Source organism: Tenrec ecaudatus, chromosome 9 (assembly GCF_050624435.1).
Source record: "Tenrec ecaudatus isolate mTenEca1 chromosome 9, mTenEca1.hap1, whole genome shotgun sequence".
In the NCBI taxonomy this organism is placed as follows: domain Eukaryota; kingdom Metazoa; phylum Chordata; class Mammalia; order Afrosoricida; family Tenrecidae; genus Tenrec; species Tenrec ecaudatus.
In genome coordinates this window covers 109,334,121-109,361,757 of record NC_134538.1, presented here as the reverse complement: position 1 = coordinate 109,361,757, position 27,637 = coordinate 109,334,121, and positions in this window count along the sequence as shown.

Here is a 27,637-nt window from a genome sequence, read left to right as displayed (position 1 = left end):
GCACAAGACAAGTTAAGTTAGAATTTTAGCTTTCTTATTTTTTAGATCTGAGCAATTTAGTTAGATTCTGTCTTACAAGCTCTTCTGTAAAATAAGGAAAATTATAAAGTAGAGCTGTTAAAAGACAAAAAGGACTTGTTCCAGAGGAAATTCTAACAAATATATCTCTTCTATGTTAATTAAACAGCTGATTGCTTTAAATCACAATGGCCTAATCATGTATTTTTACTCCACAGCTACCAAGTAAGCCAAATTGAATATTAATAGTGCTGTTTCAAGAACTATCATGGCAATAATTTTAATCTGTTGAACTCAGAGGCCTTTCAGTGAATACTTTTGCCTGAAGGGTTGGCCTTTCAATAAAAGAAGAGGAAAAATAAACATAGCCTGAAAACCTCCACAAGACAGAGCAGTCGCAAACAAACCCTCCTGAGCGATCTATTAGACCTTTAAAAAGATGTGAGATGTGAAGCCTCCCAGTAATTGAGAGGGTTGATCAGCTGTGAGCAATGTAAACGCTCACTGTCAACAAGAGGATTCTGACTCAGCAAGGCTGCAGGTCAGGGTAGAACTGGTCCTGTGGGTTTTTGAGACTCAAAATTTTCACAGGAACAGCCAACCTCCCTCAGCAGTCTCACAGTATTATAATCCGAATAAGAGCAATAAGACATAAACTGCCTATTTACAGAAAATCTGATCTTGTGAGCTTTACTCAATTTAAAAAAATAAATTTGCTTTATTCTAATGACTGAATTAAGTAAAATTGTTCTTGTGGTATCATATAGGTACAGCTTTTCAAGTACTAAAATGTGATAATCAATTGTAATGTTGAGGATCGTGAAGATAATAGCCATAATGGTAATAAGAATACTGAAGACCTCATCAATACATTTTGAGGTTTAACTATCTTAGAAAGCCCAATTGACCTACCCCTACCATCTTTATGTTTGTCCCCTGTGAACTTATTCACACGTTATATTAAATGCATAGCTTTCTAGAGTAGGACAACTGCTGACAAAGAATAAAAGGAGGTCACCCTATGGTACCTGGGCATAAAGAAACTGAGTCATGAGGGCTTGCTCTGACTCGGGGAAGCAGTAACCCTGTTATCACATGTAACAGTAGTGATCAAGGTTACTAGGTAGGACTTAGGGCATTTCTGCTCAGTGAAAAATAAATAAAATTGTATTTTCTTATCATTGTGATTGTGTGCGATAATGGTAATTTAATTCTGATGCATTTATGTATTAATTGTCTGTAGACTCTTACAATAACCTCACTCACAAAAAAGCCATTCTCAGAAAGTCAGCAGGCTGAGAGGGTTTTTTCAGTTATTCTCAGCGGTGCTCTGATCGCTCAAGTGAATTACTGGAAACAATGGATGCTGAGAATAAAAGAAAAATGATTGGAAAGACTAGAAGTTGATAGCATTGAAATGAAAACCTTCCAGTGGGGCAGGCCTGCGTGGAAATGCATGTCTTTGCATATTTCCCCGGGGAGAGGGGTAAAGAATGGCTCTGACTGTGAGCTGCATTTTAAAAGCGGAAAATAAAAGGCCCATGTATCAACCCAAATTGTGTTGGCTTAGAGACATATTACATCTTTGCATGATCTTGCGTTACCTACATTTTTTTTCATATTTGTTCATTTGCTTTTACCGTTCCTCCAATAACATTTCTTCCCTTGATATAAGTAAATAAATAACTGGTTTCACAATATTTGTTGGTGCTGACTCAATAGCATATACATCCAACTCCTTGTTCCTTTCTAATCCTTTATAACAAGAAAATATTTTCCCTCATCACCACGATTTCTGAAGTGCTTTGTAATTCAGGCTGTGCTGCACTATTCTAGGATCATCTGTTTTGACTTTTATTTGTCTAAGTTCCCAGCATTTCCCTGGGTCGTTTGCTATTGTCAGGGCAGAGATGAAAGTCTTATTTGAGTATAACTCGAAGGACCCACGCCAACAGAAAATTAGTGCTTCTGTTCCCAGGCCCAGACTACTAGATAGGACAATTTAATCCTTAAACACTGAGGTATCATGGGTACAGAGAACCTTGTATAACGAACTCTATCCATACGTTCATGCTGAAGGGGGCTGAATAACATACTGTCAAAAAGATAAATAGAGGTTAAAGATAGAGAAGGAGTAAAATAAAACGACTAATAAAAATATATGAATTAAAATCTTTGGTTTACAAGAGTATAAGATACAAGAGAATTGTAGATGAAGACTTTTGCTTCAGGGTAATTTTTGTCTTTGACCTTTGTGTATCCTGATGAGGCAAGTTCAAGCTTAAAATCTACTTTTGCTTAACATGGCTGACAGTCCTAAATTAACCTGAACCATACCACATTCAAAATGAGCTTTGTTATTTTGGTGGAAATATAATTTTCCTCAGTTTCCACTTTACTGTCACTTTATGAATTATCACTGTATCCTATATGTAAAAGCACTGTGACAAATTACTCATGAATACAAAATACAGTACAATTCTTACAATTGTATATTTTTTCATTAGTGAACAAATATTATCTTTATCAAAAATATTACCATTAGACCTTTTTTTTCCCTGGAGTATACTCCAGTTTGAGGAATTTTAAAACGGAAAATTTTTGTTTAGAATAGGAATCATGCCGCCCACTATCATAATCCCAATTCTACCTTGCAAATCTGGTATAGACCAGAGGATGCACGGCGGGGCAGATGGAAACTGGCAACACAGGGAATCCAGGACAGATGAACCCCTCAGGACTAGTGCTGAGAGTGTGATATCAAGAAGGTGGAGGAAGGGTGGGGTGGAAAGGGTGGTGGAAGAAGGGTGGAGGAAGGGTGGGGTGGAAGAAGGGTGGGGTAGAATGGGTGGGGGGAACAGATTACTAGGATCTACATATAACCTCCTCCCTAGGGGATGAGCAATAGAAAAGTGGGTGAAGGGAGATGCCAGACAGTGTAAGATATGATAAAATAATAATTTATAAATTATAAAGGGTTCATGAGAGAGGGGAAGGGGAGGTTAGGGGGAAGGGGAAAGAAAAATGAGGAGCTGATTCCAGGAGTGCAAGGGGAATGCGTGAGTTTTGAGAATGATGAGGACAACAAATATATAAGTGTGGTTTACACAATTGATGTATGTGGGATTGTGATAAGAGTTGTGTGAGCCCCAATAAAATGATTTTAAACATAAATAAATAAAAATAGAATTGGAATCATGCAGGGACATAGTTGGGACCATTCCAATCAGAGAAATAATGGTAAGATTTATTTCCTCCCCATATTGACTAAGAAAAAGAGTTCTACCCAATTTCCTTTTATGCAACAACTATGTAGTTTCTGCTCAGTGATTTGAAAATAAAATGTCATCCTGGACTCCCAGGACACTGAGAATCAGGAGCTCTGCACATCACATCAGCTGTATATTTAGAAATGCAGCTCCGAGGAGAGGTCGCAGTCCGTGCTGATTGTATCTTACCAGATGCCATCCAGCTTCCATCTGTTTCTGATCTCGTCCCCACCTCACTGAGCACCCTATTCCTGGGGTCATTCATGGCACTTGTATCTGAGACGATTCAAGTTCTTCTCTTATTCTGATCCAATTTGCTACTTGATAAATAACCCCAACCACATATAGATCCCTTACTTTTTGAAATGCACTCCTCTAAATGCTTCTGCATATCTTCGCTTTATCCTCACAGCAATGTATTATTAGTTCACATAATAAGGAAACTGAGGCTGTGATAGTCTGGGTAAACTAGGGAAACAAATCCACAGAAACGCATATGTATATGAGAGAGTTATACATTAAGAAAGCATCCCAACCCAGTGCCGTCCAAGTCCTTAATTCCAACATTAGCCCATATCTGACACCGATCTACAAAGTCCTCCTCCATCTCACAAACCACATGCAATGATGCTGACTGCAGGAGGAAAGCTGAATCAGTGAATGTGTAAGCATCTCAGTGCTGGCAGGGGTCTCCACACGGCTGCTCCAGCACCCACGGCTGCATCGGGGTAGGTCCATGCAACTTCTCCTCAGGGGTGTCTTGCAGGAAGTGAGTCTTGCCAGTTGAAGCGGGGAACTGGCTAAGGCAGCTGCACCCTGGTCAAACCATCAGAAAGGGAGACCAGAGAACTAGAAAGGCAAGGCTCACTGAGTCATTTTTCTCTTCACCCTTCAACTAATCCCACATGTGTTCATCAGCCAGGTTTGCACAATAATCCTTAACTATCTGAGCGGCAAGGGGCTCTAATTACACTACTGTATGTCACTAAGCCTGGGGAGAGTGAAGCAAATACCTGGTTGGCTTCACAGTTTATCCTCTAAACCAGCAGTCTCTTCTCCATCAGTTCAGAGTTGCCAAATAAAGCACAGGAGGCCTAGTTAACTTATTCATCCGATTCAGTATAATTGTATCCCAAATGATGCAGGGACAAAAGTTAGACTTAAAATATTGGTATCTGAAATTCAAATTTAACTGTGCTTTTCATTTTAAATCTAAATAATCTGCTGAATATTGTCACTTGAACTATCTGTTCCAAATAGTACTCACAGTGCATGACCCTCAGAAACTACGTGGCTTTCCCCTGATTCCTCACCCTGGGTTTCCTTAACTGCCGGATACTGCCAATTTACATCAGAGGTCGCCATACCTTTTCTGGAAAGCTCCTGGTATTAAATGCCAGGAATAATAAATGGCTCTGAGGGCCATATGATCTGTCAAAATAACCACGCTCTTCAAAGAGTGGGAAAGCAGCTATGCACAATACATAAACCAGTGGCTGTGGACTTGTTTCCATAAATCTTTACTTATAAAAACTAGCAGCAGGCCAGATTTGACCTATAGATTTCACTTGTCAGGCTCTACCACAGAACCTTCCATCAGATTCTTGAGTTAAGTTTTCCACCTGGAAATAGTTAAGCTAACCAGGAGGCATCACAGAGACCTAAGTTCTCCATCAAGAAGTCGTCAGTGAGAAACTGATCCTTAACCTCATCTAAAACAGTGATTCTCAATCTTACTAATTCCACGACCCTTTACCACAGTTCCTCAGGCTGTGGTGACCCCCAAGCAAAAAAAAATATTTTTTGTTGCTACTTCATAATTGTAATTTTGCTACTGTTATGAATCAGGCGATCCCTATGAAAGGGTCACTTGACCCCCAAAGGGCTCACAGCTCACAGTTTGAGAACCGCTGATCTATCTTAAAAAAGGCTAGACATTATCCAATGTTAGAGTCACACTATCATAGGCAATCCAGCTAATAAGTTGAAAATCCAAATGGAACATATATCCCAACCTCAAGTTAGATCTGGTGCCCTGAATTGGACGTATCAATAATTAAGCCCATTTTCTTTTCCCGCCTTTTCCATACCACTCAAAGCGCCCTTTAGCTTCCATTTCCTCTCTGGCTCTCCACATCTCACTTCATGGTATGTGGTTTCAACCTTTTTGGCTGACCGTTTTACTCTACTTTCCTTTCTCACTTTGAAACCCTTAAATTCAAAGCATGCCCTTTGGTGTTCCACAATGCCAATAACCAAATCCCGGAAACAACAACAACAATAAGAAAAAATATTGCCACTTAACTGATTCCAATTCATAGTGATCCCACAGGACAGAGTAGCACTTCCCCATGGAGGCTCCAAGATCGCTACACATTTCAGTCTGGAGAGGTTGGTGGATTTTGAGCTGTGACTTTTGGTTGGTATCTGGGCACTTAACCTTCGTGTCACCAAAGCTCCTTACCAAGCACCTGTGGCTTTTACTGTTCCTCTTGCTAGGTGCCATGCCATTGGTTTCGACTCATATGAAGCCTACGTATAACACAATGAAGCCCTGCTTGATCCTGCATTATAGTCTCAATCATTGCTCCAGGACAGTCCGTTGTTGCCCCACTATGTCAACCCAACTCATGAAGGCCTTCCTCTCTTTCACCATCATGTTAACGAGTATTATGTATGTCCTGCTCGAGGGACGGGCTCTTCCTGATAACATGTCCAAAGTGCTTAAAAGGAAGTCTTACTATTCTTGCTTCTAAGGAACATTCTAGCTGTACTGTTTTGAGACAGATTGGTTTATTCTGGAAGTCCCCACTGAATGCCAAATCCAAAGGTTTCCTTCGAATCTATAGCCTATTTGATAATTCTTCCACTTTTTACACTTATAATTTTATTTTTGAGTCATCATTCATGACCCTTTCTTAGAATCTAAGATTGCACTTTCTCACTATTCTCTTGTTACCTCTCAGTCTCTATGGAAATTGTGTATACAGATGATTACCAGCAAGCATCCAGCGCCAGAAGCAGAATGTACTTACTCTTCCTCCTAATTACTAATGCCCTTCTCCGAGAATCTGCCCTAGCCTTATCAATCCCAGCAGAAGTGACACTGTGTCAGTTCCATGCTTGGTCCCTCTCCACCTTGAAAGAAGTCCATCCAGCCCACTCACTGCACGGAGCTACCAGGCATTCAAGAAAAACAAGGCGAGTCATTCCTGCCCAGCTCAGCTTCTGATTGAATACAGTTTGCACGTTGAACCCTAAACAACACCATCTGAAACAAAGAAATGCCTAATTAGAGAAATAAAAAACTGAAAGTAGTAGTACTTGGTATAAACCATTCAATTATGTTGCCTGGAAGTAGAGAAATAGCAAATCGTCCTTTCCAAACTCCTTCTCTGCTTACCCCGAAGTATTACAGTTTGACTTTTGACAATGTCCTGTTTATATTCTCATTCTATTCAAAATTCTATATTCTAACTACTATCTATATATAATTGAATATATGTTACATATTGCATAATTAGTTAATAAATGTCCTTATAGCTTATAGTTCAAAAGACAGAGAAAAGTAATAAGGGAGTAAAGATGGAGCCAAAGAGGAGAACTGGGGATAGGTTGAAGGAATTAATATTTTGAGAAATTAGGTCAGAGATATGAAATCACTGTCATATCTTTGTTATTAAACTTTCAATAGTATAATATAATCATCATTTATAGTTCTAATTACCCAACTGGATAATGAACTCTGAGAGCAGAAACCATGGTTCCTCCTTATGCAGTGTCCCTTACAGAAAGCCAGCTCCTTCCGCTAAGATGCAGCTGCTGAAGATACTTCTGAATGTTTCCTGAGGAGGTTTATATCCATTGTATTCATTTAGTCATCCAATTTAAGGTAGCTTATATTCTTATCAAATCTCTGTTTTATATTCCTTACATGTTTCTGTGGCCTTTCCTACGTCTTCCATCATTCTTAATCTGGTTTCCATAATTCCTTACATGTTTCTGTGGCCTTTCCTACGTCTTCCATCATTCTTAATCTGGTTTCCATAATTCCTTACATGTTTCTGTGGCCTTTCCTACTTCTTGCATCATTCTTAATCTGGTTTCCATAGTAAGCTGTTCCTCCCCTAAGTTTCAATGAACTATGTTGAAACCCTCAGAAACAGACAAAACCCCAACTATAGAGGAATGGATAAATAAGCCCTGTACATTCATGCTATGGAGTTTTATGCATGAATAAAAAACAATGACAACTCTCTCAAACACAACAAGACATGGAAAAAACATGAGAATATTTTGTTTACTAACTATTCAATATTACAAAAATATCATCATTATTATAAGGAAATATCATTAGTGTTATAAACAAGAATATAAGAAGAAGAAACCTAGTTTTTACACCAGCAGACAAGAATTTGATGATGATGATGAGGTCAGGGATGGAGCAGGAACAAACAGGAGGAAGAATGGGAGGAAGGCTAAAAACCCCACATATATCGAGGGTTTCATAGGATGTTGTTATTGATTTAATTTGCTGAGATGGGCTGGGTAAGTATATGTAGCATGTTTTGTTAAATGTCCTCCAGATTCCTTATATCTCAAACCTAAATAGTGGTTTGAATGCCCTTAAAAAAAAAAGAGGAGAAAAAGTAAAATTGAAATGGACCTGAGAGTCTTCAGTGACCAACAAGTTCGTCTGAAAACAAACAAAACATTTGTTTAAAACCTTAGATTTGGCCACTGATTCTAATAGCTATGTTATTAATAATACAAATTTCATTCTTTTTTCTGCAGGGAAGAATCTTCTGCCTTCTGCACTTCATATCTTCAGTGACCAGGATATATAAAAGTGCCACCAAACCACATACTTTGTAATAACCAGCAATATTTCCTTAAAAGGATAATTCTATGTTCTAGGTCTCAAACTTGCCAGCAAGCTCAGGGCTCCTTAGAAACAATTAGGACTCGGGAGAGAAACATATGACTTATTAATATAGTAAGTATCAGTAAGCTTTCTAAGAAAGGATTTGTGTATTTTAACTAATTCAATCCTAATAGTACTCTATGAGAAAGCTACTACTGTCAGTATTTTATAGATACAGAAATTGAGAAAGATAAAATGTATAGCTTAGTTCTTGGAGCCAGGCAATTAGCAGCCAAATCTCAATTTCATTACTTGAAAATTGTGTGATTTAGGGGGAAAGTATTTACATGTTTGTGCTTTGCTTCCTTCATCTGTAAAGTAGGGGCAAAGATGGTCACTATCTCCTGAAAGCATAGCAAGAGTTGAATGAACGAGTGCAGAACCCAGGAACGTGCCCAGCACGCAACCGCCTTTAGGAGATCTTCGCTGAGGAAGCGTTCACTCCCGCGGGACACAGTGGGGACCCATTTTTTCCCGTACAGACACAGATAGTCGATGTTTTAGGCTTTTCATGTCCTATGATCTCTGTTACAAAAACTGAACACTGCCCTTGATGTTGGAGAGTACTCAGTGACAGAACATAAACTAACGTATGTGGTATGCTTCAAGATAACCTTATTGAGAGCCACTGAAATTTAGCTTTTATATAATATTAACAAATAATGAAATATTCATTTTTTAAACCACCAAAAAGAAATAATGAATGCATTCTTAGCTTTCTGACCTCCTAAACCAGTCAGTTGGCAGATTTGAGGTTGGCAAACCCTGCGAACTCTCAGATAGCAAACCTTTCACTGTACCACAGCTGTCCAAAGGAGCGTTGGCTTTATTAGCTACTTAGTATGTAGTCCATTGGCTAAGGTTGCATCATTTCCTAGGTTCGTGCTTCAATGTCTTAATATTTATCCAAGAAAAAATTACCTAAAATGTGATCCTTTATCCTCCCTTGGGTTTCTACCTTTGAAGCAACTTCAATTCTATCGGCATCTTTAAAGTGTTAAGACCCTCTTTTCAGGTCCATCCTCTTCACTTGCTGCCTCTATGGGCTTCTTTTCCCAGTTCACTCAAAACCAGATCCAGACTCAAGATTGTACCCGTGTATCGTGACAAATTGTGTAACCTTGCCATTGGCTGCTTTCTCTCTGTTTTCCTCTATCCTCCATCAATCCAAATGCCCTTTCAAAAGGGCTACTAGCAGAGAAGTCTGTATCACAGACACAGACACAAGATACACTGACTTTAGGTGTATTGAACGCAGAACTCACCCCACCCCCACATCAGAGATCCATCCTAAATACAAGGTAAGAAAAATCTGTGTTGTTGGCATTGGTTACTGGTGAAAGGAGTATTATTGAATCAAAAGCTTATAAATTCATAAATTCCATTCTAGTATATAACTCAAACCCAGGCATTGCCAGAAAGAAGGACACATTAAGAATAATATCCTGGGACTGAGACCAATATCGAGGGTAGTGATACCAGGAGGATAAGGGGAAGGTGGGGGGAAGAAATGGGGAACCAATCACAATAATCTACATATAACCCCATCCCAGGGGGAGAGACAACAGAAAAGTGGGTGAAGGGAGACATGAGTCAGTGTAAACATGAAAAATAATATATAAATTATCAAGGGTTCATGAAGGAGGGTGGGTGAAGGAGGGTGGAAATGAGCTGATGCCAAGGGCTCAAGTAGAAAGAAAATGTTTTGCAAACGATGATGGCAACATATGTACAAATGTGCTTTACAGAATGGATGGATGGATAGATGGATTGTGATAAGAGCTGTATAAGTCCCCAATAAAGTGATTTAAAAAGAAGAATTAAGATGCTGGTTAGAGAATTATCTGGCTAATCTTAATTCATTTTAATAAAGTTTTAGAAAATTGTATTGTATAACTTAACTATTACATGCCAGCTGTGAGAAGCTTGATTGTAATACTACATATAAGATGATAAATGTGGATGTTTTAAATTTAAAAGATAGAATCTAAAATTTAATCACAATATACATCTCAAATCTTGTCTAAACCTAAGCTCCTATAAGCATTCTCCAAAACTCCATGCCTTCCTGGGAGTATTGTGTTGTTTATTTCACCAGCATCAATCTACTTCATTGGTTGGTCCTTAGATTAGAGTTCTATTCCTGTAAAATCCCCATGGCCACCATCCAAAGATCCAAGGCCAGTGGGTTTTATACCGGAATACATGGAGATTTTTAGCACAGACTATTTAAACTGGGTCTTTGGCTCACTCATTAAACACAGTCTTATCTGAGTAGCGTTTTGAATAGAAATGACATTGAATACTAAAGTTTCTGTGGAAATTTGTCATAAATACACAAAGGCTTCCTTCTTCACATTTCTAACCGATGCGAATACAGCTATTACCAAGTACAAAACTGAAACTGACTGGAGCATTTTTAAAGCACCTGGCAACAGCACCCATGCTGAGGTCATAAAGGTCATCGGGCAAGATCCAGGATCTGAACTCAAGTCATTGCTCTATCACCTCTGGACCTATTCACTCACCTTCGAATATAAACAGGGTGCTAAGCCGTGTAAGCTTGACATCCCAGAGTAAGAGTTATAGGACATCTTCATCAAGGGGCTCATCTTCTTGGAGCACTGATTCCTATTCCCGTCCCTTAATTATGCTACTTAACAATCACTACTCATGTACAGCCACCTGACTTTCTGTTATTCTGACCAATGGCAAGGCAGGAAAACAATGAATCTCTGAAAAATACTAGATCATTAGGACATCAGCTGGAGAAGCTCAATATCATGCATCAAAACAAGACCGGCCTGGCAGGGTGCAGTAGAGCATCAATGAGACATACAGCTTTCCTCTGGTTCTTTAATGCTTCCCCCACCACTATCATGACCCTAATTCTACCTTACAAATCTGGCTAGGCCAGAACAGATACATGGGTACAGATAAGAGCTCAAACACAGGAAATCCAGGACAGATCACAATGATCTACCTAGATCTACCTATAACCCTCTCCCAGGAGGATGGACAATAGAAAAGTGGGTAAAGGAAGACTCGGTCAGTGCAAGACATGAAAAAATAATAATGATTTATAAATTATCAAGGGTTTATGAGTGGAGGGAGGAGAAAATGAGGAGCTGATATCAAGGGCTCAAGTAGAAAGAAAATGTTTTGAAAATGATAACAACATATGTACAAATGTGCTTGACACAATGGATGGATGTATAGATTGTGATCAGAGTTGTACGAGCCCGCAATAAAATTATTTATTATAAAAAAAACCAAAGAAACAAGGCCAGAGTGTGCTTAGAAAACATTCCAGCAATTGCTCATATGCAAGTTCAAGTTTAAAAAAATTAAGACAACTTCATGGTCTTAAGTATAGTCCCACCTGAATCTGAAGATCATTTCAAATCGAGTTCACACATTGGACAGTAGTGACTGAAGACCAGGCAGGTCGTCGAGTAACAAGGACATCACACATGAAGAAAGCAAAAGGTCCCTAAAAAGACAGAAATGAGAGACCAAAGTAATAACATAAAAGAGCTAAGCAGAAGACTTTAATAGGCAAAATGTTATTATAGTGAAATGTGCAAATATTTGGAGCTATAAAATTAAAGTGGAGAACATGCTTGATATTTCTCAAACTTGAAGAACTCAAGAAAGAGTTCAAGCCTCAAGTTACAATATTGAATAACTATAGGCAAAATAATGGGCAATGCTCTCGCTACCATTGAATCAATGCTGACTCATCCTGAACTCCTGTGGGTTTCTGAGACTAACTGTTTAAGGGAGTAGAAGGTCCGTCCAGTCTTTCTCCCGAGGAGCTCTTAGCGATTTGTAAGTCTCAACCATGCAGACTGCAGCCCAATGCATAACCACTACTCCAGGGAGTATTAAAAGAAGATAGAAGGTACACACCTAGTCTCGGTACCAAAAAGAACCGATTGAAGTAATGCATGATTAAGAACTCATAGTGCTGAAGGAAGAAGTCTCCAAGCTACACTGAAGACTTAGGTGAGAAGCAAGGCTTCAGGAATGATGAAATGCCAAATGAGATGTTTCAACAGGGACTTCACCCCTGGAAGCGCTCACTTGTCTATGTCAGAAATTTAGAAGTCAGCCACCAGGCCAACCAATTGGAAACTCCACTGCCGCTGAGTATACTCCAACTTGAAGCAACACCATCTAGGGTGTTTCAGGTTCTAAATATTTACAGGAGCGAGCAGTGTCATCTTCCTCTCTTGGAGCTCCTAGTGTGTCTGAACTTCTGACCTTGGAGCTAAAAGCCCAATGCTTGCCTCACAGCAAACCAGGGTTCTACCTCACTCAAAGACAGATTTGGTTAGCTGAAACAAATCAAAGATATCTGCATATTTGTGCTCTTTACAAAGAAAAATGATCCAACAGAATGTGAATACTGTTCAACAATAAAATTAATATTTCATGTAAGTAAAATTTTGTTCAAGATAATTGAAGAACATTTGCAATAGTACATGGACAGGGGAATATCAGAAATTCCAAAGATATCTGGATTCCAAAGAGGACAAGGAATAGGGATATGATTGCTGGTGTCAGATGGATCTTGGTTGAATACAGAAAATGCAAGAAAGATATTTACCTTTGTTTCAATGATTATGCAAATATATTCATCTGTATGGATCATAACACATTATGGATAGCATCATGAAGAAGATTTCTATAAAGAATTGTGCTCAGGCAGAATTTTTACATAGACGAACAGGTGGGTCAACCAGAAACAAGGAATATTATGTTGCTAAAATCAGGAAATATGTGTGTCGAGTTGTAATTTTGTATCACACCCCCTTGATCAGTATGTTGATCAAATAATCCAAGAAGCTAGATTATCTGAATAAGAACATGACATCAGTATTTAAGAAAGATTTCTTAACCACCTGTAATATTCAAATATCAAAACTTTTTCGATGAAAATAAACAGGACTTGAAGCATTTATTGATGAAGATCAGTGATGAAAGCCTTCAGTGTGGATTACATCTGAGCACAAGGATAACAAAAATACTCACAACGAGACCAATAAACAACATCATGATAAATTAAGGCCACGAACTGTCAAGGACTTCACTTTACTTGGATCCACAATCAATGCCCGTGACCACAGCCATCGAAAAAAGTGCTGAAAACCTGGGGTTCGGCTTATACACAGGTCAGTGGTACCCCAGCAAGGTGTAACATCTCGCTCTTCCCCCTACCCCACCCCACCCGAGGTAACGGGACGAGCACCCATTATCTCGTGGGTGATTGCGTTTCTCCACTGTTCATTCAAAGCCCTGCTGACACTGCAGGGCTTTGAATGTTTGTTTACTCACATCTAACCAATCAGAGCCATCCTATGACGTGTATCTTTGAATACGCCTTTTAAAGACCCTGTGTGAAGGATGTGGCATGAATGGATGTCATCTGGTCAACCCCGACTAAAAGGAGGAAATCTCATGAAGCCTGACGTAGAGTTAATAGCAAAGTGGGTTCGAGATGCATGGGAAGACATTCCAGAAAACATGGTGCGACGTGCCTTCCAGAAATGTAGTATTAGTAATGCTATGGATGGCAGTGAAGACTGCACTTTGTATGTAAATGACAGCAGTGATGGTGATGACGGCGATCTCAGTGAGGACAGTGTCTATGATGACCTCACACCAGCTGAAGCTCTCTCTGCATTGGATATGGATGATGATGAGGAATGCAGTTTTGAAGGATTTTAACTCTACATTTTAGTTTGGTTGCTGATTGAGCTCAGGGAATAGTACTCTTAAGGTATCATTGTTGATACCTTATTGTTTTTGTTGAACCTATTTTCCACTTACTGTGCTGGTTTACTAATGTTAAATGACTTGTCCTTTTATGTTTTCTATTTAAAATAAATATTTAAATACATTACCCCACTGATGTCTCAATTTATAGTAATTTTATTTTCATTTTTTTTTATTATTGAAACTCACCAATAGCTTCTGCACTTTCCACCCTAGGCTTATACTCAAGTCAGTTTTCCTGGTTTCCCAGGTAATAATTAGGTACCTCGGCTTACATGCAGGTCGGCTTATATTCAAGTATATACGGCAAATGACTTATTGTATGGGAAATATCTGGTGAAAAAAAAAACCTCTTTAAAGTTTTGAATTGTAGAAGTCAGTGAAAAAGAGGAGACCTTCAGGAAAGGGGCTGTGACACTGCACTGGGACACTGCAATGGCTGTGCAGGTGCGGCAGGCATGCTTCGTTCTGCTGTGCCAGGGCTGCTGTGTGCCAGATGCCCCTGGAGGGCAACTCATGAAAACAGCAGTATTCCAGACTCCATGCCTGGGCTAGGGGATATGAAAAACAGAGAAAAACATAAGAAAATGAAACCGCCACAAGTCTGGCTGAATGCCGCGTGGGTTGAGAGTGAGGAGTGAAAATGGAAAGGAAAAAAAAAAAGGATTGATAAATTTTCCAAAGTTTAAGGCCCTCTGAGTTTTTCTCATGAATTACCTTTATCCTGACCAAATTTATCCCATCCTTTAGACACATACCCACTCTGCCTCAGCTCACGCAGCTGACTGGATCAAGCATCCGTGTACTCAAGGTTCAATATTGAACATCTCACTCAACTGCAGGGTATAGCTCTATACACCAAGTGTTTTTGATGTCCTTCATAGCAGACATCTATCTGGTTCATCTTTGTGTCCACTGGACCCATCACTGTGCTTGTTATGTAATCACTGCTCTGAAATACGTGTTGACTGAGGGAATATACATAAGCTAATCCATTCAAACAAATAACTGTTAAGGAGGTTAATTTGTCACTTGACTGATCTTGGTAAGGTGATTGATTACCTTTGGTTAATCAAGAAAACAAAATGTTTAGTTCTACTGTGCATGTATAGACAAAGATTCAGCACATATCCATTAGTTCCCTGACTATAGAGATTATGTGTATATTTCTCACAAATTCCTATTTCCATTAGTACAAGGTCAATAGTGGGAATATTAAAAAGTTAGATCCATAAGTTTTTTTAAAGGCATAATAAAGGTACTTATTATATTTGCCTGTAAATGTAATTTCTATTCCATTTTTCTCCCAAGCTCCTGAAATAAGCTCTAGGCCTTACTTTATTGGTTTTGGGTTTCTTCTTCACAGGCAAAGTGTTTCAATAGAATGGGATGGAATGAAATTTGCCCAAGGAAAAACAGGTAGCATTAGAACGTGAGTACCTGTTTTTCAGTTCAATGTTTTTGCCTACTTGGAAAAGCAATATGAGAAGCCCTATTCCAGTTCTTCTAATACCAGCAATGTTTAAAATACAAGAGTTGGTTTTGTCAGTTTTATAATTATGCTGGGCTGAAAGACTATTACCCTTTGGAGGCTTTAAATATTCATATTGTACAGATTCAAATCTCAAAATTATTTCAGGTATCTCAGTATATATAATATATACTGACTTTATTTTGGCTTCTCTTGACATAATTGTTATTATAATTCATATCACCTGATACTCATGTAAAAGTGTGCTTTAAAAAAAGTGTGCTTAAAATAGGTCATTTAGCATCACATTCGACACTGTTTATTTTCAGAATATTGAGATATTTATACAAAAATAATGTGATATTCCCATCCCAACTCTCAAATTTCATTGGAATAATCCAATAATATATGAATATTAACAGGAATTTGGGGGGTTATGCACCAAAGGAAAATGGAGAGGTGATAAGGCAGTTAAACCCTTATCCAAATAGGAATCCTATTAATCCTACCAACTTTGAGAAAAGTAAGAAAAAAGATCAGTTGAGAGAAGGAAGCACTCCCCTCCCCACCTTCAACTGTAGCTAGGAGGTTACTTGCAGAATTTTGTTTCTTTTTGGGCCACACTAAAGTTTGATCGAGTAAGGTTATATAGAGAGATACCTCAAGGATATGAGGAATGCATTATCTCCTTAATTCTGTCATTCTCAGTCTAAGGCTACTTCCTTCACCTCCATATGCCCATGTGAATGAAGGGAAGAAAAAAGAGATGTGGGGGGAGATTTTCAAGTCAGATACGCTGGGAGATTCTCTCGCACAAGTAAAACCTTAAATGATATCATCTCATTATCTAATGGTCAACACAAAGTGTCCTACAGCAGCTTCTAACATAATTTGTCTTACTGGAGACAAAAATTTTGGAGGTATAAATTACCATATATACTCATGTATAAGCTGAGTTGGGGTTCGGCTTATACACGGGTCAGTGGCACCCCTGCGAGGTGCAACATCTCACGGGTGATTGCAGTTCCTCCGCTGTTCATTCAAAGCCCCGCTGACACTGTAGGGCTTTGAATGTTTGTTTACTCACATCTAACCAATCAGAGCCATCATATGATGGCTCCAATTCACAGAGGCACCTGTAGTGATTCACTTACACTGGCAGCTGAACTGGTAAGGACGTGTCTGTGGCTTCGCTCCGTCTCTCCCCTCTGGTCTCTGTGTTAATTCACATCCTGCATTTCCCACCCTAGGCTTATACTCGAGTCAATCAGTTTTTCTGGTTTCCCAGGTCATAATTAGGTACCTCGGCTTATACTCGGGTCAGCTTATATTTGAGTATATACGGTAACCATTGTTTAAAGTTTTATCTCACTTTCTCTATCCCTATGTCATATGTTCTAAGCAAGAATGTGGTTTCATATTATACAAAGTAGGATCTGTATGATATGAATATTTGAATATTCTAAGTCCCAATACTGCTATCTAGCCCAGATACATTCAAAACAAATTCATGCTACCTGATACCAAAATTTAAACCCACTTCCATCAAACCAAATCCACCTCAAGGTGGCCTTATGTAGATTTCCCATGACTGTCAATCTTTAGCAGACAGCATCATCTTGCTCCTGTGGAGAAGCTGGCGGGTTTGACCTGCCTGCCTTCCTGCTAGGAGTCCAGCCCCCTGTTCACAGTAGCAGGAGGGTAGATGTGCTTTCCAGGAAACCATCTCTTCTCTCTATAGATTTGTTCCAGAACAAACTGAGAAAGTATATTCCTCTAGGAGTTGCAACCAAGATCGTGATTGTTAAGACACCCTACAAAAGCAGGCTTCACAACATTGTCTATGAAAATATCATGCAAACAGCTACGAATATAAATATTACACAGTTTAAATTTGTTTAAACAATAAACTAAAGAAGATTTTTCCACATATTACATAACAAGCAGATTGACTCTTTTAATTAGCAATTTAAAGTACAGCAGGCTAACAGACATGCTATTTTATGTAAACATGTTATTTATTCATGTAAATTAAAAGACATAGAGTTTAATGCAATCAATCCATTTCCCAAGGTTGTTTTATTTACAATAATTTTCTTATTAATATTCGTGTTACTATGTTTGGTAGTCATCTACACATTTGTCTCAAAACCAATATCCAGCATAGTAGACCATGCGTAGACTACACGAACTGGAGTGTAACTCGTACCAGCACTTATTTACCTCTGATATGTTATTTAATCTCATTTCACCTCAGGTTTTCATCTTCAACTAAGAATAAACTACCAATTTGGCAGAGCTTTTGTGAGGATTAAGTGACATAAAGGACCAGCCTGGTGTCTGGCATTTCCTACACCAGCAGTTCTCAACTTGTGGGTCGCGACCCCCTTGGGGGTCGAACGACCCTTTCATAGGGGTTGCCCGATTCATAACAGGAGCAAAATGACAGTGATGAAGTAGCAACGGAAAGGATTTGATGGTGGGGGTCACCACCACGTGAGGACCTGTATGAAAGGGTCACGGCCTGAGGAAGGTGGAGAAGCACCGGCCTTCACAGTAGGTGCTCCAGAGAGAAGGCTGCTATTGTCCTCTTGGTCTTCTTGGTCACTGTGGCAGGAGACCAGAGGACAGTGCCTCATTCCTCTGGTACCAGGCACACTCTTAGTACGTCATCTTTCTAAACCGCACTTTGAGTACGGCTAAGCTTGTCAGGGCAACGGGCCTCGGATCCAAGAGCTCAGATACCTCGAGAACAAAATGCCAGAGTAGACAAACGAATGCAAACTCACAAGGAGGAAAGACTATTTGTCAAAACCAACAAACCAAATGCACTGAGATCAAGTCAATTCCAACTCATAGAGACCCTTTAGGGCAAAGTAGAAGTTCTCTCGATTCCAGAGGCTGCAAATCTCCACCGAATCAGAGGGACAAGTGTCTCAAACACCATCCTCTGGCTAGCTACAAGCCAAGCACTTCCCTTCTGTGACGCCAACGTTCACTTACTACTTACCAGCGATTTGTCAAGCTTGTTAAAATCAAAGGTCAAATAAACAACTTGGGTGTATATTTTTTTTTGAAAATTTGGCTGGGAGAGTGGATGGTGAATGGGTTGGAAAGGGGGAACTGATTACAAGGATCCACATGTGACCTCCTCCCTGGGAGATGGACGGCAGAGAAGGGGGAGAAGGGAGACTCCGGATAGGGCAAGATATGACAAAATAACAATCTGTGGATTATCAAGGGCACATGAGGGAGGAGGGAGAAGGGAGGGAGGGGGTAAAAAGAGGAACTGATGCAGAGGGCTAAAGTGGAGAGCAAATGCTTTGAGAGTGATTAGGGCAAAGAATGTGCGGATATGCTTTATACAATTGATGTATGTATATGTGTGGATTGTGATAAGAGTTGTATGAGCCCCTAATAAAATGTAAAAAAAGAAAAAAATTTCGTGAAATTATAATACACAGAATGGTATATATATGTATATGTATATATATATATAACACATATATGATAAAAAATGCAGGCACATGCACAGTACTATTTGGGTAGATTTTCTAAAGTATAAATTATAAAAGGTATTATATATATTCTGTTGGATTGTTTTAAGCAGCAAAATCAGTGACACTTATCCATGTATAAGAAAAATCTTTATATCAAGAAGTAATTTGATATCAAAAAGGCATCCCAGCCCAACCCAACTCACGTCCACGGGTCTGACGCTAGGGGGAGCCCTCTTTAGCCTCGCGGAGCTAAATCTGATCAAGAAGGAGGTTAAACAGAAAGCAGGGAGATGATAAACTGGTAGATGCAGGGTCTCGTGGACCCACAGTCAGTGGGAGAATGGCCGAGCACGATAAGCCTCTAGGGTGGGCAGCCACATGGGGCTACCTCTGGTGGCAGACACGGAATCTCAGGAGGAAGGAAGGCAAAAGGCCAGAGAGAGAGAATTTCTCACTGTCTCTCTATAAAAAGATTATACCCCAATACCCCCAAGAAAGCATCGCCAGGCTATCAGTTGATTGACAGGTTGGACTCCACCCCTCCCTCCACACAAGTACTCCACCGCCCCCCCAAAAAAAGGGAATGGTACACTAAATCAATCTTTACTCAGTTATTCAATATTCCCTAAAACTTACAAGTAGCTGACTCGATTTTCAGGGGAAGGGTTATATTAGTATGACAGATAAAGCTTTGCTCTAATTAAACTTACAAATGGAAAAAGAAATAAATGAACAAATAAATACATGAAATTATTTAATAGAGAACTAATTTCTATTCACATGATTCTGTGAAGAATAGGGTGAAAGAAAGTTGGAAGAAGGTAATATATATGATGGTAAGTCCATAAGTATTGCAGTAAAATCATAGACACATTTTATGAAACAAAAATATCAAAATGTGAAGCTACTATTTCTTGTTATATCCTCCGTCTAGGTTTATACATTTCTGAAGACACTGTTTCTATCCTTATAACCCTTCCCCCAAATAATTCTACACTTTTCTTTTTAAAAAACATCCAAATGGTAGTTTTGCCAGGTCTCAAGAAACTCAAATTGTATTTTTCTCAATGAGCTTTGAGGCCTGGGAACAAAGACGCCTGAAGGAGAAATATTAGCACTGTAGAGTGGATGAAGTAAGATTTTCCAACAAACTCCCCCTAATACTGTTCCTCTTGAAGAATGAGCAGGTGCGTTGCCATGGTGGCAAAAAAATGTACTTCGCACAACTTTCCGGGCCTTTACCTCCCCAATACAGCTTTCTATCTTCATGATAAGCTTTCGTGATTGCGCTGTCTTTTCCAAACACCCATCAGGCTGACTCTTTGGGCGTTCCATAGTAACAGTCAGCATAACCTTAGCTGATTGCTCCACCTTGAACTTAACGCACCCACAAGCCCCTCAGAAGCCACTGTTCTGATTGGACCTTTTGTGGGAAGGTGCCCTGAAGAGATCAAGCCAAGGGCATGGCTGAGAGGATTGGTATTAAGCCACCCTTTGACTCAATGATTGCAGTCATGTTCACACTCAGTGTGTTTGGCGTAACCCCATGCACACATGCTCTGGAAGCCCAGTGGTAAGACTTTTCACTTGATCTCTAATGTAGTGTACTCTTGGAAGGAGTGTTTGCTTTGAAATGTGAATTGTAACAGTTACCTAGATAGTTATTTGGGAATCTACAGAATAGCATGTATTCATAGGAAATCAATGTTTTAGAAAATTAGACCACAGGGTATAAAAGTATAAACATTTTTTTAAACCATTGGTTCTCAACCTTCCTAATGCCGTGACCCTTTAATACAGTTCCTCATGTTGTGGTGACCCCCCCAATCATAAAACTATTTTCTTTGCTACTTCATAACTGTCATTTTGCTACTGTTATGAATCAAATGACCCCTGTGAAAGGATTGTTTGACCCCCAAAGGGGTCGCAACCCACAGGTTGAGAACTGCTGATTAAATGATCAAATAACTATTTTATAGAAAAGATCATTTAAAAATTATTAAAAGTAACAAAAATAATGTGGTTGATATAGTTAAAATATATGTTTTATCTCTTTATAGTTTAAAATTATTTTATGGCAAAATAAAATAAAACATCCCAGGATTAAATCTTTTCAGTATGCAAAGTACTGCATCTCACCGGGACTTCCTTATCAAAATACCTCGAGTAGTATTTTAAGCAAACACATAGCATATCTGTTATTTAATGATAGCCACAGTGACTGGATTTGCTGTTCCTTACAGGTACGGCAAAGGATTTGGGGGAAATGGGGCACTAATAATGATGAGCACGTGAATGAAGAAGATTTTCTAAAATGGATTGTGGTAATGATTGAAGAACTCATCTTAAAGTGTTTAAATTGTTGAAGTAGATGCCAATAATATGTTTGGAATAAAACAATAAAATAAAATAAATTATAGTGGTTCTTAATATATAGAGAGGGGGAATGAGTAATAATTGAATCATCAAAAATCCTACTAGCCGCTATTAATCCATTTAACTTATTGTCTGTCGATTCCTCTTCTCCTTTTCTCCCTACTCGACTTTGTTTTGCACAACCCGTCTGTCTAAGACACTAGCCACAAATCCATCTGAACTGTCATCCTGAGCGCGTTACTGTTGCATCAATGGCACCTTCCGGGAAGTAGGCAGCTTTGAGAAAGCGGGGCAGTAAAGTGTGTTTTCAAACTGATCTCTCCTGCTCATATGGCATTTCATCTCTCCTCCCTATTCCTCTCTTGCCCTACACCAAAAATATTGGAAATAGAAATGTAAGATTCCTTGGAACATTCATAAGCATACATGACATGTCTGTCAGGATATCCTCCCTTATAGGTTACAGCCTGTCTAACGTCTGTTCAAAAAATGCAATTAGCATCTGGAGGTCCAAAGTCAAATGCATTGTCTTAGAAAGTAGTTTCAGAGCAAGCCACAAAGCTCTCTACTTGGTAATTTATACGACTGACCGCTCAATTTATGAGCATTCCCAGCTATAAAATTCAGCCTGAACTTAATAATAGCACATTTTATGTGACAACGATGACAATTACAATCTATAGTTACTGCCGTCGCCCTTTGGTCCGGGGAAAGATGACAGCATTAATTATACACACTTGCCATTTATCAGACTTAACTTGGCAGGCGATTGAGCTCAAGCCCATCTCAAACTGGACTTCTACATTTACCATTTTCTAATCCACTGAAACGAAGATAATTAGAATAGAGAAAAATGAGTGGCTTCTTCCACTGCCTTTCTCTCTGATTTTATGTACAGTTTAGTTCTGGAATCATTAAATTTATGCCACTCTGTTTAAAAGGCTGTCATTGTTTACTTTCTAAACTCGGTAACAGAGGGAATAATAGTTCTGACTGTACCAAGCTTCGCTACAGCAGATGAGATTTATTGGCTGCCTGCAATTACACATTTTTTATTTTATTTCTTATATTTGGACTATTTGGGGATCGTGCGCCCTTGTTATTTTCCCTGCCAGTATGTTGGGAACAATTATTATAGAACACGAGACACTCCTAACTGCCTGCAGCCCATGTAAGGCCACAAAAATGGGTCTTTAATGGTCCTGTTTTCACTTTGGCCTCTCCCAGCAATCTTACTAAATAATTTATCTGGCTTCTTCAATCATTCTTTCTGCTCTGTGTGTCTTTTGAAGATATGCACTGGAGCTCTCCAACCTCTTCTCAGAAGGCGCCAAGAATTCCTGTCCATCAAACTCCGATTGTGGTTTTATGTGTGAACTTCCGTACACATCCTTAGAGACCAAAAGAAATGGTATCCCTGTTTTTTTCTAAGTAAATACATTTTGAGACTTAGGAAACGTAAGCAACAGTTTACACCTGAAATTCTAAGGTAAGCCTCCTAAAGAACAGTGTGCTATGTGACTAGTTACTGTCCTGTCTATGCCCACCCAGGGCCACTGCATGTGGGTCTGAGTAGAACTCTTCGCAGAAGAGTTAATGGCTGATTTTTTTCAAAGTAGAATACCAGGCCTTTCTCCCAAAGTGCTTCTGTGTGGATTTAACTTGCCATGTTTCAGTTAGATGGTGAACATGCTAACTGTTAGCACCCCCCAGGGACTCCTGAGTTAGGTTTAAAACCAAAAAGACAAAAACAAATGCGCCACCAATGAGCCATCCTGAGGACAGAGCACAAGATTTCTGATGCTGAAAGCAGACTGCTGCCTCGTCTTTCTCCTCAGGATCATCCAGTGAGTTTGAACCCACGGACCTTTCTGTTAGCAGCCCAAGGCTTACCCACTGCACTACCAGAGGGAGGTTGACTCTGTCTGATAATTATGTGGAGGACAGAGCAGCACTGCCCCGTTGGGGATCAGGGGAGCAGAACATCTCATCTTTCTCCCAAGGAGTGGCTGAGCGGTTCACCTGCTGACTTGAAGGAGGGCAGCCCACCGCATAAGCCGTTGAGTCACGAGGGATCCTGAGAGGGGGCTAGAAGGATAGATCAACGGAGAGCTTCAACTCCGCTCACGTGGCTCTTTCACGGCTGGTGGAAAGCACACCGATTAGAAAGAACCCTTGTTTAAATGTCACAGCCCAAGGACAATTAAGCAGGCAGAACTCACAAAGCGATATCCTCACAAAGCGATATCCTTTCTATGTAGGGAATATATTAAACTGAAATCACATTGCAAAGAAGGTCAAGAAGAGGAGCACTAGAACTAACTCTGGGACAGCCATCCACAAGCTCCTGGGAAAGGCATGCATCTCCTTGTGTCTCAATTTATTCTATAAAAATGAAGGAGCTGGACTAAATATATATAGGTGTGTGTGTACACACACACACATACACCATATATACTCAAATATAAGCCGACCCAAATATCAGCCACGGCGCCTAATTTTACCACAAATACCGCCCCCAAAACGTGCTGAAAAACGTGGCTTATACATGAGTTATATAAATGTCCCTTCAACTCTGTAATTCTCTGTGTGGTTATGAAATCCAAGAACAAGTGCGAGCCTGCACACAGGAGTCGTATCCTAGAAAACAGGAGTCATATTTGAACCGGGGCCTCCTCCTGCTGTGAAGTTGCCAGGGGAGCATCTTCCTAATGCAAGAAGGAGAAACTGCCTCTTAGCTTTTGGAGAGAGGGAAATGGGCGTGCGGTTTAAGGGAGGGAATCTAAATGAGCTCTGTATTCACTAAGTAAAGTTGAATGTGTCTCTGGGACTGGCCTTGCCCTGCTCTGGGAGGCACAATGCAGTTGAGCTCTTGGGCTTACGCATACCTTTATCCCCTTTCTAAAGGACATGCATGTAACCCAGTGAAGCAGACAACTGTAGATTCTTCCGACGGAATTTTAGGCCCATGTTCTGTTTAGTAATGCAAATTGTATTCATAAAGAGATTCTCTTTTTTATGAGCATGGATACAGGTAGGATTGTTCCTAATTGTTCTTAGGAACAGAACTTGTCTTCCGTACCGAGCTAAGATTGAGCTACGAGGGAACTTCAAGACTTTTCATTCACTATAATTCTCTGCAAAGGTGGGGTGGGGGTTGAGTTAGTGTACTGTGGTTGGTGCATTTGAATAAGAAGCAATACCTTCAGGCAAGTACTGCTGATTTTAGCTAGAAATTGGAGGAATCGAATGAAATCCAACATTTCTGATATCCCTGTGGCACATGGAACAATTATCCCCGTCTACAGTCGTCTATGTCCCATCCCTTGAAACCTGTAATACGTTACTTTAAACAGTGAAGAGCCTTGACAAATGTGATTAAGCTAAAACTCTTAAAATGAGGGAAATCTTGGTTTACCAGGAGGATCCAGCGTGATTCGAAGAATCCTTATTGGAGGGACCCAATAGAGCAAAGGCAGGAGATAGCAACACACTAACTGAAGAAGCGATTTGAGAACTCTTTCCACCAGCTACGGAATACAGGTGCCATGCAGACCCTGAAAGAGAAAGACAGAATTCTCCCCTAAAGCCTCAGTTAAAACCAATCCTAATAACATCATGATTTTAGATTTATAAGCCTTACTTAAGGCATCCCCAGTGACACTGGGGTTAGGTGTTGGGCCACTAAGCACAAAGCCAGCAGTTCAAATCCACCGGCTACTCTGCAGAAAAAGAGGAGGCTGGCTGCTCCCATAAAGATTTACCATATCAGAAATCCCATCCAGGGTCACAAGGAGCTGGAATTGAATCTGTGTCCGTTGTTTGGGGTTTGGGTTGGAATCCTGAAAAAGAGGAGTCCTGGTTGTCCGGTGATTATGTGCTTGCTGCTAACTGACCAAAAGGCCAGTAGTTGAAGTGTAACATCCAAGCCCATGGGAGAAAGATGGGGCAGTCGGCTTTCATAAAGATCACGACCTTGAAAACATGATGGGATGTTCCACTCTGCCCTATAGGCAGTCACTCTGCGGGGGATCTGGATGGCAATGGGTCCAACAACTGAGATGGATGAGGACACGGGCTTTTTCTCAGCACATCATGGGAAGGAGGCAGCTGGTCCCTCTCCTCCTGAAAGGGCTTTCACGGAAACATAATGAGCCTGGGTCCTTACCCAACCCTTCGGGATATAAATAACATTTCTCCAGGAACAAGACACTGCTGTGTGTCTCTCCTTATGTACCCCAAGGTGTGGAGCTTTTTTCTTCCAAAATGCACATACCTGGGGGGGGGTCAATGTGGGGGGGAGTAGGAAACCCTGGTGCCTTAGAGGGTTATGGATTGGACTGTTAATGACAGGGTCAGTCATGGAATCCACCAGTAGCTCTGAGGAGAAACATGAATCTTTTACTCCCATACAGATTTACAGCCTCGAGGCCCAGAGGGGAGCATGACTCTGGCCTATAGGGTCCACGGCAGTGTTTAGAGGGTGAGAATAGCCTGGGACTGTCAGCCACTAGCGCAGCGGTTTAAACCCACCTAACTCATCCATGAGAGCGCAATGGGGCTATCTGCTCCCATGAAGATTTACACCCTCAAAAGCCCTGCAAAGAGGCAGGATGAGGCAATCAAGTCCATAGCCATAGTTGGGAGTGGGTAGTAGAGATCTCGTACTCCAGTCTCCCTGCACCCTGGGGCTTTACATGGGGACCCAATCTCGGATGTAACTCAGAGGTCAGCACTGAGACCCTGAACGGAGACAGGATTGAGACAAAGGACGTGAGGTTAAGAGTGGTTCTGTTAGGGCAGGGAGAGAGCTCCCGGAGGGAAGGGGGAGCAGAGAGAGGGACAGGAGCATCTTAAGCCCCTGGGCGGTTCCGAGACCCAATGAGTGAAATCTCAGCTGGTCAGTGAGGCGGTGGGAGAAAGGCTCGAGCTAGGGAGGTGGACGTTGACAACAAGAATGGAGATTTTTTTGGTTGCAGCTGCAGGACCTTGAGTCAGGATGCGATCCATGGGAAGTGCCTTTGTTGTTTGCCAACCTACTCCCTGGAGTGCTGGGACAGGGGCTGCACAACCTTGGTCTGGAGAGATAAGCTCCTTGGAAATGTTGGGGCAGAAGAGGCACACTTCAGTAGGTCATTCATCTTCCGGAGAGACTGGAAATGGGGGCCTTGAAGTTCTATCCTCCTGAGGAGTCAGAGAGGAGATGGGGGCTGTCTAGTCTGGCGTCGGCCCACACAGTAACCATTTGGCACAATTGGGGAGATGGGAGAAGTTCTGTTAAACTTTCAGATCTGATCAATTGGCTATAGCGCTAACCCTCCTGGTATCTGAGGCGTAAACCATTCGTTGGGAGTGAAAGCAAACTCTGTCTTCACAGAACATCTATTGCTGGGTTTCAAGGCGCAAGGCTACTTATTGCAGGAGCACCGAGATGGGCGGAACGTTTAATTTCCCACCATCCTCTACACCATCCTCTACACATGCACCCGTGTCACAGGGAGGACTTGTCAGAGCTCAGACCGCTAGTCCCCACCTTCAGTGTGTCTGATTCAGTAATGCGGAGGTGGAGACAGACAATTTGCATCTCTAACAAGGTTCCAGCTGATGTTGATGCTGCTGATCCAGGAGCCCACAGTTCGGAAACCATAGCTCTGTCCTGCTCAGCGGTGAACTCAGGTCTGGGGAAGCTTGAAATGTATAAAAACCTAGGAGCCCTGTGTATTGACGATTCAAGGGTAGGTGTAGGCGCTGGAAGGGGCCATTGCATATTTGGGGCTATAAAGCTTCGGTTTCATTGCTTCTTAGTATACCTTCGGCCACTGATCAAAATCAATAGATTTAATAGTTTTCCAGCTTGCACCAACTCTACACATACATCTGAGATTCACTTTGGCAACACAAACATAAGGCGACAACAGGAGACATAAAGTAGCCACTTAGAGACAGGAAGCCTGGTAGCAGCACAGTGGGCTAACTGTAGGCCTGCCCATGGACAGACTGGTGGTTTGGACCCACTAGCTGCTTGCTCTCAGGAAGAATAAGGGGGCTGTCGCTTCTGTAAAGATTCACAGCCTCAGAAACCCTATGGGGCGGTTCTACTCTGTTCTCTAGAGTTGCAAGGAGTCAAAATCCACTACAACGCAGTGGACTGATTCAGTAAAGTGAAATGGGTTGGTATAGCTCCTCCATCTATAATCTTTTGAACTCCCACCCAGTAACTGGGCAGGCGCATACAAACAGACGCAGAAGATTCTAACCAGCAGAGCCTACGGAAGCTCCGTGACGGAAGCAGCCAGGC